The sequence below is a fragment of the Bos javanicus genome, chromosome 1 (assembly GCF_032452875.1).
Source record: "Bos javanicus breed banteng chromosome 1, ARS-OSU_banteng_1.0, whole genome shotgun sequence".
NCBI lineage: Eukaryota > Metazoa > Chordata > Mammalia > Artiodactyla > Bovidae > Bos > Bos javanicus.
The window spans coordinates 79,029,108-79,043,060 of NC_083868.1; the positions used below are offsets into that span (position 1 = coordinate 79,029,108).

At 38.9% G+C, this 13,953-nt stretch overlaps 1 protein-coding gene and 1 long non-coding RNA gene across 15 annotated transcripts in view; one reads left to right on the forward strand and one right to left on the reverse strand.

Moving 5' to 3' along the window:
• The window catches only part of LPP (LIM domain containing preferred translocation partner in lipoma), a 759,650-nt gene that overhangs the window by 352,769 nt on the left and 392,928 nt on the right, over positions 1 to 13,953 (reverse strand). For 4 of the 14 annotated variants that reach the window (XM_061413234.1, XM_061413237.1, XM_061413230.1 and 1 more), the window contains exon 1: positions 13 to 211. The exons of the other annotated variants lie outside the window; for them this stretch is intronic. The gene's annotated coding sequence lies outside the window, so the exon portion shown is untranslated. Of the gene's footprint in view, positions 1 to 12; positions 212 to 13,953 lie in introns of those variants that run through there. 14 annotated transcript variants of the gene reach the window in all.
• On the forward strand, positions 208 to 12,645 carry LOC133245339 (uncharacterized). The gene is made up of 3 exons (XR_009735648.1): positions 208 to 305; positions 8,017 to 8,078; positions 12,392 to 12,645. It is a non-coding gene; the product is annotated as an uncharacterized LOC133245339 (long non-coding RNA).

Sequence of the window (13,953 nt, forward strand, 5' to 3'; positions counted from 1 at the left end):
TGTTTCACTTACCTCGTCTTCCAAGTCCTTCAAATTCCTTACCCAGCTAAAAACACCATTCTTTGATTTCTACAATTGCAGTTCCTTATGCCTGGACTAACTGTAGACTGCCTCAAAACCCTCCAAGACATCTTTGTGACTCAACTCACATGTCACATCCTCTCACTGACCTCATCCTCCTTTGTGACCTCAAAGTAAGACACACGCATTTCTATGAAGGTACACACTGACACACTCTCAGACCTTCAGACTCAACAGAAACTGTCCTCATACCACCCCCTCTGCTCTAACCCTACTGAACTGCTGTGAGTTACCTATGTCACACCTCTTTGTGTGGGCAGGTTTCTTTCCTCTTCCCAAAACATTTTCCCCTCTCTTTGGTTCCCAGTCATCAACCTAGAAAACTCTCAACAGACTTCTCAGATTCTGTTTAGAGATAACAGCCTCTCAGAAACCTCCCAAGGTCTCCCCAGAGTATATTTTCTTTGTCCCTCTGTTGTGACCCCAGAGTACACTTGCATGCATGCCCTCTAAGTCGCTTCATTCACGTCTGACTGTTCGCAACCCTATGGACAGTAGCCCACCAGGCTCCTCTGTCTAGGGATTTTCCAGACAAGAGTACTGGAGTGGGTTGCCATGCCTTTCTCTAGGGGATTTTCCTGATTCAGGGATTGAACCCAAGTCTCTTGTGTCTCCTGCACTGGCAGGCAAATTCTTTACCAATAGTGCCACCTGAGAAGCCCTGAGTACCTTTTGTTGACACCAAACGTTGGACATCAACACTATATAAAAAGTCTGTTAAATAGACCCATAGATATAGAAAGCAAACCTACCTATATATAAAATAGGTAGCCAACAAGGAACTACTCTATAGCACAGGGAGCTATACTCAATATTCTGTAGTAAACTTTAAGGGAAAATAATCTGAAAAAATAGATAAATATGTATGCAAAACTGAACCACTTTGCTGCACACCTGACACTAATGAACACTGTCGATGAACTACACTTCAGTAAAAAAAATAATAAAACAAAACAGTCTGTTGATGGACACGCAGTATGAGAAGCTAGGTTTTGTAGAACTACTGTCAGTCTCTCTAATCCCAACACTTAAACAGTTTTCCTCACACACAGTATGTTCATAAAATACTTGTTGAGTAAATGTAGTAGTCATCTCTAAAAATCATCTGAATCAGTGAATTGTATGGTAAGTGAATTATATAACAACAACAAAAAAAAACTGTTATAAAAAGTCTGAGTTAAAAATCTATGATTTTCACTATAATTCAACCTCTCAGTTGCTAGGACAGAGGTCGTATTTGCTTGCATCCCTATTGTGAAGCCTAGTACCTATAAGATGTTCAGTTATATTTAATTAAGTGATTTAATAAAAATGAAAATGTTAGCCAGATTCTAAACCACTGAGCCACTTACTATAAAAGCCCGCTCTATATGATATTTCTCAGTAGGTGAATTAATAGTGATATTAAAAATCCACATTTATAAAAAAAAAAAAATCCACATTTATAAAATGTGGATATTTCAACATCCACATTTTATAAGTGAGGAATCAGGCAAAATAAAAGAAGCAAATTATCCAAGATTGTAACTGTAATTCTTTTGGGTAATTGTAAGCAATTACCCAAAAGAATGCCTCTTCCCAAATCAACATTATTAATGGTGTCTGAAAGATGCATGTCACTGTTGAAATCATATCAAGAGTTATGAGCATGTGCTAAGTAAGGGCAAAATATTGTTTTTAAAGCTATGTTTGGGAATAAATATATTACCAGGTTTTGTTTTTTCTTTTATATGATCAGATTAAACAGTTGGTAATCTTGAAAAGAGAAATAAATAAACTCTTGGCTTGACATGTGTCATTATTTGATGGGGTATTTCAAAACAGAATTGATATTTCTTTCTTTTTTTTCAAATTTAAAATTTTTTTTTTTGTTTTCTTAAAAGGAATGGTTTATTTTTTAATATAAATTTATTTATTTTAATTGGAGGCTAATTACAATATTGTATTGGTTTTGCCATACATCAACATGAATCCGCCATGTGTTCCCCATCCTGAACCCCCCTCCCAAACCCCTCCCCAAACCATCCCTCTGGGTCATCCCAGTGTACCAGCCCCGAGCATCCTGTATCATGCATTGAACCTGGACTGGTGATTCGTTTCACGTATAATATTATACATGTTTCAATGCCACAGAATTGATATTTCTAAACAGTTGATACCAAGGGAGGCAATACCAAAGAACAACAGGAGTGGGGAAAAAAATCACTAATGATTTCTTTCATAAAAAAATTCTATACAGTGTGAAAATCGATCCTTATGGATTTCCAGTACTGGAAACTTCCACTTGGGAGAGAGTGTAGGTTTTTAAAACCCGCCAAAAAAAAAAAAAAGCCCTAAAAACAAAAAAAAATCACTTCAAAAATTGACATCTAGGCATATGTATGTGAGGCAACTAGATATCACTTACTTTACAACATTAGAAAACTAACTAGGGAAAATCATTTCATAGCTTGTTCTTCAGCGTACTCATCTCGAAAAGAGGATAAAGCAATCCATGTTCTCACATCCCTCTCTAGACTATAAGAACTTCCCTAAAGCACTCAAAAACTGTAAGTTTAAAAGGTATGGTAAAAGATGCCCAAATCCTTTGCTCCTGAGAGACAAAACTCAGCATCTATTACTGAAGCTTAAATCACAACTACCTTAGGACTCTAAGCATCTACTCCCCTGGTCCACCCCAGTCCATTCTAGCTCCTTAAAAGATCCAAGTTCATTTCTGTCTCAGGTACATGCACTGTTCTGTAAGTGCAAGTTCTCAACTTGACATGGAGCTGTCACTTAAGAAGTTAACTCTTCTGAGAAACATTGCTTGACCTTCTCAGCAAACACCCTGCCAGACACTCCTATCTGCACCTTTTATCCTGTTTCATCATGTAGATTTGTTTACCAACTCCTTTATGTTTTACATTCCCCTCACCACTCTTAAGCATTTAAGGTCAGGGGAAAAAAAAAAAAACAAAACCTCGTCTGCCAAAGTTACCTCTCATCCTCAGTACCCAGAGTTCAAACAGTGTTGTTGCTGTTCAGTCACTAAGTCGTGTCTGACTCTTTGTGATCCCATGGACTGTAGCACGTGAGGCTTCCCTGTTCTTCACTATCTCCTGGAGTTTGCTCAAACTCATGTCCATTGAGTCAGTGATGCCATCCAACCATTTCATTCTCTGTTGCCTCCTGCCCTCAATCTTTCCCAGTATCAGGGTCTTTTCCAATGAGTTGACTCTCAGCATCAGATGGCCAAAGTATTTGAACTTCAGGTGGCTCAGAGGTTAAAGCATCTGCCTGCAGTGCGGGAGACCCGGGTTCAATCTGTGGGTCGGGAAGACCCTCTGGAGAAGGAAATGGCAACCCACTCCAGTACTCCTGTATGGAGAATCCCATGGAGGGAGGAGCCTGGTAGGCTACAGTCCATGGGGTCGCAGACAGTAGGACACGACTGAGTGACTTCACTTTCACTTTCAGCATCAAACCCTCCAATGATATTCAGGGTTGATTTCCTTTAGGATTGACTGATTTGATCTCCTTGCTGTCCATGGTACTCTCAAGAGTCTTCTCCAGCATCACAGCTGGAAAGCATCAATTCTTTGACATTCAGCCTTTTTTTATGGTCCAACTCTCATATCTGTATATGATTACTGGAAAAACCATAGCTTTGTCTATACAGATCTTTGATCTTTGTCATACAATGTGGGAGGACTCAATAAAGGTGAGACAAATATAGCATAAATAAAAGAAACCTCAGTTCATGGCCTAGGTTTTTCACTTACCAGCGGTGAGATCTCTGGCAAATATTCCAGGCTCTATTTACTCAAATAAAGATCAGGAATCATAAGCATACCTGCCTCATAACGTAGAAGTCAATGAGATGAAGTACAAATGTCTTACAAACCACAAATATGGTCTTTAGACCATGATAACGGTATCACTCTTTAAGACCTATCTGACCAAAGGTCAGTGAAAAAGTGAAAGTGTTAGTCACTCAGTTGTGCCTGACTCTTTGCAACCCCATGTACTGCAGCTGCAACCCCATGTACTACAGCCTGCCAGGCTCTCTGTCCATGGAATTCTCCAGGCAAAAATACTGGAGAGGGTAGCCATTCCCTTCTCCAAGGGATCTTCCTGATCTAGGAATTGAACCCAGGTCTCTTGTATTGCAGGCAGATTCTTCAGGGACTGAGCCACCAGGGAAGCCCACTGAGGGTCAGACTCTGTTTTAAAAGCACTTTATACATACAATATGATGCCTTTGATAGTAAAATGCATTGTTAATTTTTTACCACTAAGGAAGAAAGAACTCCTGCACGTAAATCTGTAACACAATTAAATCTTATGAAATCAATTACAGCATACATATCAACCTCAAAGAAATTGAACCAAGAGGGAGAAAGGTGCTTCATAAAGTGGGAGAAATGTAATTTTACATATTGAATGAGGTAGGCCCTATTATCATTACATTTTCTAGATGTGAACATTGAGGCACAGAAAGGTTAAGTAGCTTGTTTAAGGTTACCTAATGAGTTTTAATTAAGACCAGATCAACAAGGACTCATGAAACTCTATGGCTTCAGCTAGCCATAAAATATAAAGAATTAGGTTTGCTTTTTCTAAATGGCCCAGATAAACCTTGAAACTTTGCTCACCAAAGTGTATGGTGTACAAAACTCTAACAATTCTCATGGCAAAGTATTATGAAAATAAAAGTAGAAAGATACCAGTTTTAAATACTGAACTTCAAGCTTTCTTAATTTGCATTCTCTTTGCATTTATAGAACTCAGTTCTTCCCAGATCAATTTGTGCTCATTTAGACTTTGCTTTTAAGTTTTCTTAATCCTTTCATTTATCTATTTTCTGCTTTCGTAAAGACATAGGCAGCTACCCTGGAGATGATAGTTTGCGTTTAGATCTACTTACTTTCTTTTTTTTTTATTTTATTTTTATTTTTATTTTTTTTAAACTTTACATAATTGTATTAGTTTTGCCAAATATCAAAATGAATCCGCCACAGATCTACTTACTTTCTGCCTTTCACCATTCTCCATGTTTTTTGCTCTGAGCTTAGTAGGCATTAAATAAATGTTGCTGACTAATTATTATAAAAGGAAAAAAGATCCAATTTGGCATCATATCTTACAGCATGGTATTTAAGAAAAAAAAAAGTTCAAGCAAGCTTCCCAAATATGATTAGTAGCAATAAAGAGAAATAATGGCTCTCTGAACTAAACAGAAAAATCCAGGAGTATGGTATGTAAGGTGAGAGGAAGGGCTTCAAAACCAATACACACAGCACTTCCAGAGATGTGACTATTACAGTTACCTTACATTACCAATATTTGACCATTGTTCTAAGGCTGAACATAGTTGAGATTAGAAAAAAAAATTCTGAGTTATTTGGTGAGGTTTTAAGAAATATCTAGTGAAGGTAACATATGAAATATGACACAGATTAAAAACAGCACGGTCCCCATCAATGCTCATTTTCAAAACAATGTTCTTTTTATATATATAATCCCTTAAAGTACAGAAAAAATATTTGCAAAATCCTGCTCCCACATAAGAAAGTCAAGACATGATATTCAAAGTCACCTGTGAAATTCTATTATATATTAGGGAAAGCAACCAAGGTGTAATCCCTTTTGTATTGTCTCATAATCACGTAAGAGATGACTGAAAATAAACACAACTATTTACTTGCTCGACTGTTATTCATCAGGGATCTTCCCTTATTGAAAAGTTACTGAGAATATAAAATTAAACCTTACTATCCCATTTTTCTTGGAGAAGGAACGACAACCTACTCCAGTATTCTTGCCTGGAGAATTCCATGGACAGAGGAGCCTGGCAGGCTACAGTCCATGGGGTCACAAGAGTCGGACACAACTTAGAGACTAAACCACCACCACCACACCACAACCCATTTTTCTATCATATGAAAAGTTCTATTAACTACATTAACTTATTAAACCTCATACAAAGGTCTGAGAACAAGAGGCTGTTCCAAAATCATTTGTCTCTAAATCCTAAATGATAGTATACAAACCCACACACACATCATTTCTTAGTGGCAGATAGAGAAAATCTGTATATTCTGGTAAAGAGCTCTATCCACATTTGCAACAATTTAAGAGTTTGTGAGTAAAAGGAATTTCCATACATTTTCTAATAATACATGTTACTAAAAATAAACTTGAGGTATACGAAAAGTATTTTTGAGTCATCAAATATTGAATGCTTTCAATTTATTTTAATATCAACTGTGTTTTATTATCCCTGGAGTAGGATATGGCAACTCATTCCAGTATTCTTGCCTGAAAAATCCCACACACAGAACAGCCTGGTGGGTTACAGTCCATGGGGTCGCAAAAAGTAACACAAAACTGGGTGGCTGAACACAACATGTTTTATTCTAATTGATTCTTTAATTTTTTCCCACAATTCATAAGACACAATATATGCCTGGCAACATATTTATAAAGAAATTAAAGTTCTATCCAGCATCCAAAAAAAAATTACTAGAAATTTTAGCTTTTAATGGACAGAAATAAGATGAAATATTTTGGAACTCGTGATGCGATCTCACAATTGTTTTTTAATGGGCTCATTGCTGTGCTAATTCTCCTTATCAGAAATCTGTAAAGTGCTTCTGTATGGATTACTAATTCATCTGTTTTAAAGCATATTGGCGGAAGAAATGTTTTGTTGGACAAGAACTTACTTGTCTGATCCTCACACACCTATATACTCATAGGTGTATATTCATAAGTGTGTTTGTATCTGAAGAGGCATCTGTGAGGAAATGAGTATTCCAGTTGATGGAATTAACAATCTGAAAGGGTCAAGGGAGCCAGTTTCTCCTGTGAGGATTTTACTGTTTGAGTTTGAGTCTACTGTTTGACTAGACCTCTTTGGCTCTTAGCTTTACATTCTGTACAAAGGCAAACACAAAAAGAGTTGTTCTTGTATACCCTGAAGAGTCGGTAAGGTGTGAACACTACTTGAAATACAAATCTTCAGTAATGACAGCAATTTCCTTTATTAATCATGCTCTTATGGTAAAATTTCCATTTTAGATGCTATGTAAATTTCACTGAGACTGCACATCAGAAACCCAAGAATTCTTTTTAATGTCTGGATCAACCAGAATGATTATTTTACAAATTCACTTGAAAACCTCTGACAACAGGCACCTCTTATTACAGATAAGTGAACAAGGCTCTGATGGGATACTGCCATTGGAGGCAAGCCCACATGAGCTTTTGTATAAATTACAACATTAGGAAAAACCATACAGTCTGCACTGCCTTTCAGCAGACACAAAACTGGTGACTGTGCCACCCAAAAGTTGTGAAGACTGAGTACATGGAAGATGGACTTGGAGCCTGAGGAAGAGGCAGGAGGAAAATGAGAGAAACTGATCTCTAAGTTACAAAACCTGTTCACCTGCAAGCCCAGGGGAGAAAGCCCCCTTCAGGTAGTTTTATAATACCTCCCTCTTTCTTACCTCACCAGCCACTCTCATCCACTCAGCAGTACCCACCACCCAGCTACATTCCAGACCTCACCTCCACCGCTCATCACCACACTCTCTCCAGAATAGGTGGTCCTTTCCATCATCTGCCTGAGCCATCTCGAGTCTCTTTGCCTCTACGTCAAACCACTCTGCCTTCAACCAGTTCCTTGACACCTCATTTAGAACTACCATCACTAAATGAAGGGAGGAAGTGCATTCCCTGCTCTTTGAGTTTTCCATGTGGAGGGACCTTCCATGGAAAAATATTCCTATCATCTGTCTAGGCCCCACTCAACTTCCTGAGAAGGAGCGGCGACTTAACCGACTGGTGACTTTGAGGAAAAAAACAGGGCAGGTATAGTTCAGCTCCTTTCTGAGTTCTACTCAGAATCGGCTGCTGGCAAGATGATGCTTTTCTCTACTTTTTCAGACTCTGAATTGTTCAGGGGAAGGTTGTGTGGAAGACAGCTTCACTCCAGGAGAAGCCTGCAGGTGAGCATCACTGACTATTATCAAAGGGCCATCTGTCATTTCAGGGGAAAAACAGTAGTAATTTCCTTGCACCTAAAGCTCATGCCAGTCATACATGGTACTTCTACCTGTCATAAGGCTAACATTTTAGTCTCTATCTGTCTGATTCCTGTTTCTTTCAATTACTTGTAGAACATGGGTAGAGATGTGGTGGTGGTTTATTCGCTAAGTCGTGTCTGACTCTTGTCACCCCATGGACTATAGACTACCAGGCTCCTCCATCCATGGGCTTTTCTGGGCAAGAATACTGGAGTGGGTTGTCATTTCCTTCTCCAGGGGATCTTCCGGACCCAGAAATTGAACCTAGGTCTTCTGCATCACAAGCAGATTTCTGCATTGCAGATGGATTCTTTGACTGAGCTGTGCGGCTCTCCCAGGTAGAGAGGGTACTATTTATTGTGCTCCCTGAAGTCACAACAATTAATATTCAATTAGCCATGTTTCTTTCTTTTCACCCAAAGTTTCTGCTAACCTTAACTCATGGTAACCAACCAGTGTCTCCTCCCTTCCTTCTTTTCATTTCATTTCATTTTGGTAGTTCTGGGATTGCATGAATTCTTGAGAAAGGCAAGAAATAGTGCAGACCTAATCATTAATTTCAAATGACCTTCAGTGCTACACCACGACCTTCTCATGTATCTCTTCATTAAATATCTCCCAAAGGGTCCACACATTTCCATGCCCTCTTTCCACACATAACTTCCCTCTTTATTTTAGAAAAGAGTGAGGCTATGTAGCATAAATGTTCACCCCTAGTCACTCACTTCTTATCAACCTATCTTTGTTTCTATAGATGTACTTATCTCTCTCTATAGGAACAGAGGAAAAAATACCCAATCTCTGTGCTAAACTAATCTTTCCAGTCATGCTGTTGATCCCAGCCACTGCTGCTGGTTCCCTCATTCCCTCCCTTCTCCACACCCATCAATATCTTCCATGGCTCCCACTCCATGGGTGCATTTCCAAGGGAAAACAGGTCTCACTTTCACTTGAAGGCAGAGGATAGCGGGCACTTAGATTTAGGCCTACTCTTCTCTTAAGGTAGATTTTTTTTCTTTTTTGTACAGTCAAACTTCTTGAAAAGATGGATAAACTGAAGTTTAGCAATGAGAGCTAAATTCCAAGAAGTTCCACTTCTGGGTAGAATAATGCGAGAACCAGAATCTAAGTCTTCCGAATGTTTCTGGAGCACGTAGACTTGAATGTTGCATCATCAAAACCTTCCATTCGGCTGAGTTAAAACCTCTCTCTGACAGGAGACAGCATGAAATATTGAGTCTCTACCATATCCACAACTCTGTGTAAGGTGAGAGCCTCAAAAAGTGGTTTATTTTTAATAAATCTACCACCACAGCTTTGTAAACAGGTAATTCTGAATTTAGTCCACGACTAATTGGATCAGATGTTGAACCAAAACCAGCTCCATGAGATGTGTCCTTCCCAATTTGTACTGGATAGGAACCAAGTAAAATAATGGATCCTATTGCTCTGAGTGCAAGGCATACGGAGAAAGAATGGTTGGTAGTAGAAACAGAATGGGGCAAAAGCAAGAGATAAACAGAGTGTATGAAGAAGCGCTAAGTTGGGAGAGGGCAATATAGAGTGAGCATCATGGGGTTCAGAAGACTAAACAGAGTCATCAAGAGCAGCAGTAGGGAATGGAAAGAAAGAAGTTAGGTCATAGGAATGGAGACCCACTGGATAAGGAAGCACCGGGTGTTTACTTGGAAGGGATGACAAAATCAGCTACTGTTGTGCCCTTAGTGATCTTCCAAGTTTCCATGAGGCTTGGTTGTCTGGCTGTTGACACAATTTTAGGACTTCTTTCCTTCTCTTTGTATCCTTACCACAAATTCCTACCATCTAATGTCATCTGAGGTAGCTTTAAGCACATCTTGGTTTCCTGCAACTGAAAAGGACCTAAGGACAACAAACTTGAGAAACAATTTCTTTATTTTAAAAGAACTTAGGTAAACAGGATTCTGACTTATACTGGTATATTTATGGTTTTAAAAATAACGAGCCTTTTAACAATGGAAAAGAAAAATAGAAGGATGGAGGGAAAGGGAGTTATTTTTTGTCTCTTCTTGTAACACATTATCTGTGATTTGGGAAACATCTGTGAGAAGGCTCATCTGCAATCTATAATAACGTACAAGAGCTTTCTTCTTTTTCCATACCCACATTTTCAGAATTCAGTCCCTATTAATTACCTCTAGAAATAAAAAGTGAGAAAGGTGGAAAGAGACAGGAGGGCTTGGGAGGTAGAATTGATTCTCTGGACCCTTACATCATATAATTGGTGCAGAAAGTTGAATTGTATTTTTTTTCAAGCCTGATTATGTGAAAGATTTGTTTCTTAATAAAGAATAAACTCATGGTAGTTTTAAGCACATGGCACCACTTGCATTTTTAATTCTAGTAGATATTTTTATTGCATTAAGTACCTTCTTCTAGCTGAAATAAGAATGTGGCTGTTTAAAGTAAACAAAATCATCACAAGAATACCCCACTCTTCTTCCATGGTGAGTACTCCCTGTATCCAAACCACAGAGCCATGGAAAATAACCTCCCCGACATTCACTCTCCTGGCCACAAGCATCTGTTTAGAGAAGTGTCTAGTTGGTCTGAAAAACACATCCTTGACCAACTAAGTGGAAGCTCAAGTCTATAACATGGACTAATATAAGGATTCTAACATCTGAAATGTTGGTTGAAACTGACTTTTGACAAACCTCAAAAAACCAAGCAATTATACTTCTGGACATTTAATTCTAGACTTACACAAAAGCAAAGATATTGATGCAAGGAAGCTCATCTTAGTATGACTTCTACTAAAGAGCTAAAACCCATTCTGAATGCCTACCAGCACAGATGAGGTACATGATGGTGCATTTCAAAATATGGAGCACTGAATGCAAATCCCATTTACTGAAATGAACAGAGGAAAGAATGAATTAGAGACAAGAGGTAATATCATTTGTATGATCTTTATGTATGATGTGCATGTGTACATGCATGCTTAGTCACTTCAGTCATGTCCAACTCTTTGCGAACCCAGGGACTGTAGCCTGCCAGGCTCCTTTGTCTGTGAAATTGTCCAGGAAAGGATACTGGAGTGGGTTGCCATGCCCTCCTTCAGGGATCTTCCCAACCCAGGGATCGAACTTGCATCTCCTGCATTAGAGTCAGATTCCTTATTGCTGAGCCACCAGGGAAACCCATTCATGTATGATAATACATTTTAAAATAAATGTTACTTGCAAAGCTATTGCTATATATATATACACACACATATACTGGTAAAGCATTGGGAAGATATACAAACAGACTATAGTAATTACTTTATGAAGAAAGTATAGAGTTGGTGTGGGCAGAGAAGAAATAAATAAAGTGGCTAGTGAGAGATGACTCTGAAGGTCTATTCTACATACTTCTGATAGTTAGGATATTGTGATGAGAGTTTATCCATATACTACATCATAAGTGTGCTTCAATAAAGTTAAGGAACAGAATGTCTTCTATGTACTGCACATGTATTCGATTGGTGGGTCAGCATAGAAAGCTGGAGGAATCACTGGATTCAAAATTAAAATCAACAGGATCACTTTATAAGTAGGGGTTTGTATTCAACCTCGTGTGTAATAAGAGGACAATAGTCTCTGGCCAGGTAAGCTCACAGACTTGACGTCGGGACAGGATGAGATATGAACACAAAGTCACACTACAAGGGCTCTATAAATCACAATCACTGCTTGTACTGTTTGTGTTCTTTGACCTCTCAAATTTCCCTGGAGAGAAACTGACAAGATTGTGATAATAGATAATTTATTTTAACTCCTTTGCTTGAACCACATTATTTTATCTCCCCTGTCTCCTTTCACTAAGGTCTGAAATGAAAACAAACATCAAATGAGGCTGTAGGATTTTATTTTATCTGTCATATACGGCTGTCATTAAACACACTTGAGATGAGTGGGTTTAGTTCACATAAAACTGCTTCTTTCCCAAGCTCAACAAACACGAAGTGGGGAGAAAAGGAAGCTCGCACTTGAATTGTGCTCAGAAGCGCCACACGCTACACTTCAAGGAGATCCAGCTGGCAGGCTGACACAGTAATAAGTTCTTTTAATTGTCAGGTCAGGCAGATTACAGATCCAGGCTGTCAATTCTTTCACTGCAGTTTTGTTATTGGTAGCTCATTAAAATTTTTTTTTTCCCTCCTAGTGATTCAATGTAAGAAAAACCACCTACCTTCTTTCCTTCCCTCCTAGGAATTTGCTGCTGCTGCTAAGTCACTTTAGTCGTGTCCGGCTCTCTGCGACCCCGTAGACGGCAGCCCACCAGGCTCCCCCGTCCCTGGGATTCTCCAGGCAAGAACACCAGAGTGGGTTGCCATTTCCTTCTCCAATGCATGAAAGTGAAAAGTGAAAGTGAAGTCGCTCAGTCGTGTCCGACTCTTAGCGACCCCATGGACTGCAGCCCACCAGGCTCCTCCGTCCATGGGATTTTCCAATTTAGGCAGCAGCAATCCAGTACAAGCATATACTACTGAGTACCAACTATGGTTGAACCATGCTTGGTGCTGGAAATTCAAGAAAGAATATATACAAAATTTTGTCCCACAGGCTATTACCATTAATAGGGAAGATAAACTCTTAGAATCCCAAATGACAATCATGTGACTGAGAGATGCTGGTAAACCCGACTTTCTCCATCGTTTTAAAGGAGTTACTTCTCTAGTCTACACATCTACTTAATGTTGGCAGTTTATCTGTTTCCAGAAGTAAAAAGAGCAACAGTTAGGAGACCCTGAAAAGAGTTGTGTGTGTGTGTGTTTGAGAGAAAGAGAGGGGCAAGGCGGAGAGAGCATGCCTGCAGTACACTCTGTAAACTCATGCCAAACCACCGCCATTCCTTACAACCTATACCTAACTGCTCACCTCCATGTATAATAGATCCTCAGTGATGCCCCATTCTCAATAGAACCTGAACTTTCAAACTGTCCTATCATTACTCAAAATTTCCTCTTCCGGATGTCTCCCTCCTGCAAACTTCTATTACACTTTAATTATATTTCACATAGTCTGTACTCAATAAATAGCCATACAGCCTCTTAATTTTACATGCTGCAAGCATTTCCTTGGAAAATGCAAACAATGAAGGGTAGTACTCCAATAAATTAGGAAGGAGAAAACTGGCTGAATTTACCAAAGAACCTTAGAAAAGATCTAGTTCAACGCCTTATAAAAAATAAACAAGATGTTCAGATAAGTGAAGTGATTTTTCAAAGTCAAATAATTTATGGAAGAGGAGGGTTTAGAATCTGCCTTTCTGACTTTTAACACAGTGCTCTTTCCACAGCATATTGTTTCTTTACATTTTTGAGTAATGACAGGGATGTGTACTGACAAGCCCAGTGGGTTATTAAGTATGAGATGGCATTCCATTAAAGAGATGGGGGGAAAGTCAAGAGTACTTATTAAAACAAGTGTGCTTTCTTTTACAGCACTGCCTCTCAAATCACTACTCAAGGCAAGGTACATTCAGCTACCGAGAGCACCCCCCTTGCCCATCACACTGAAGAAATAATGCTTTACTAAGAATTCTGCAGAAGACAATGGCAACAGTGAATTTCTACACTGAGTAAAATGTCCCTGGGGCTTAACAAGAAATATAGAATTAGGAATCTGTTGGAAAAGGAGGAATATGTAGATCCTATAACCTTCCAGAAAATAAAAGCTTCAGTTTATATTCATGTAAGAAAAAACATTTTTGCTCAGAGACTAATAAGCACACAGGATTCCCTGGTAGCTCAGCTGGTAAAGAATCCACC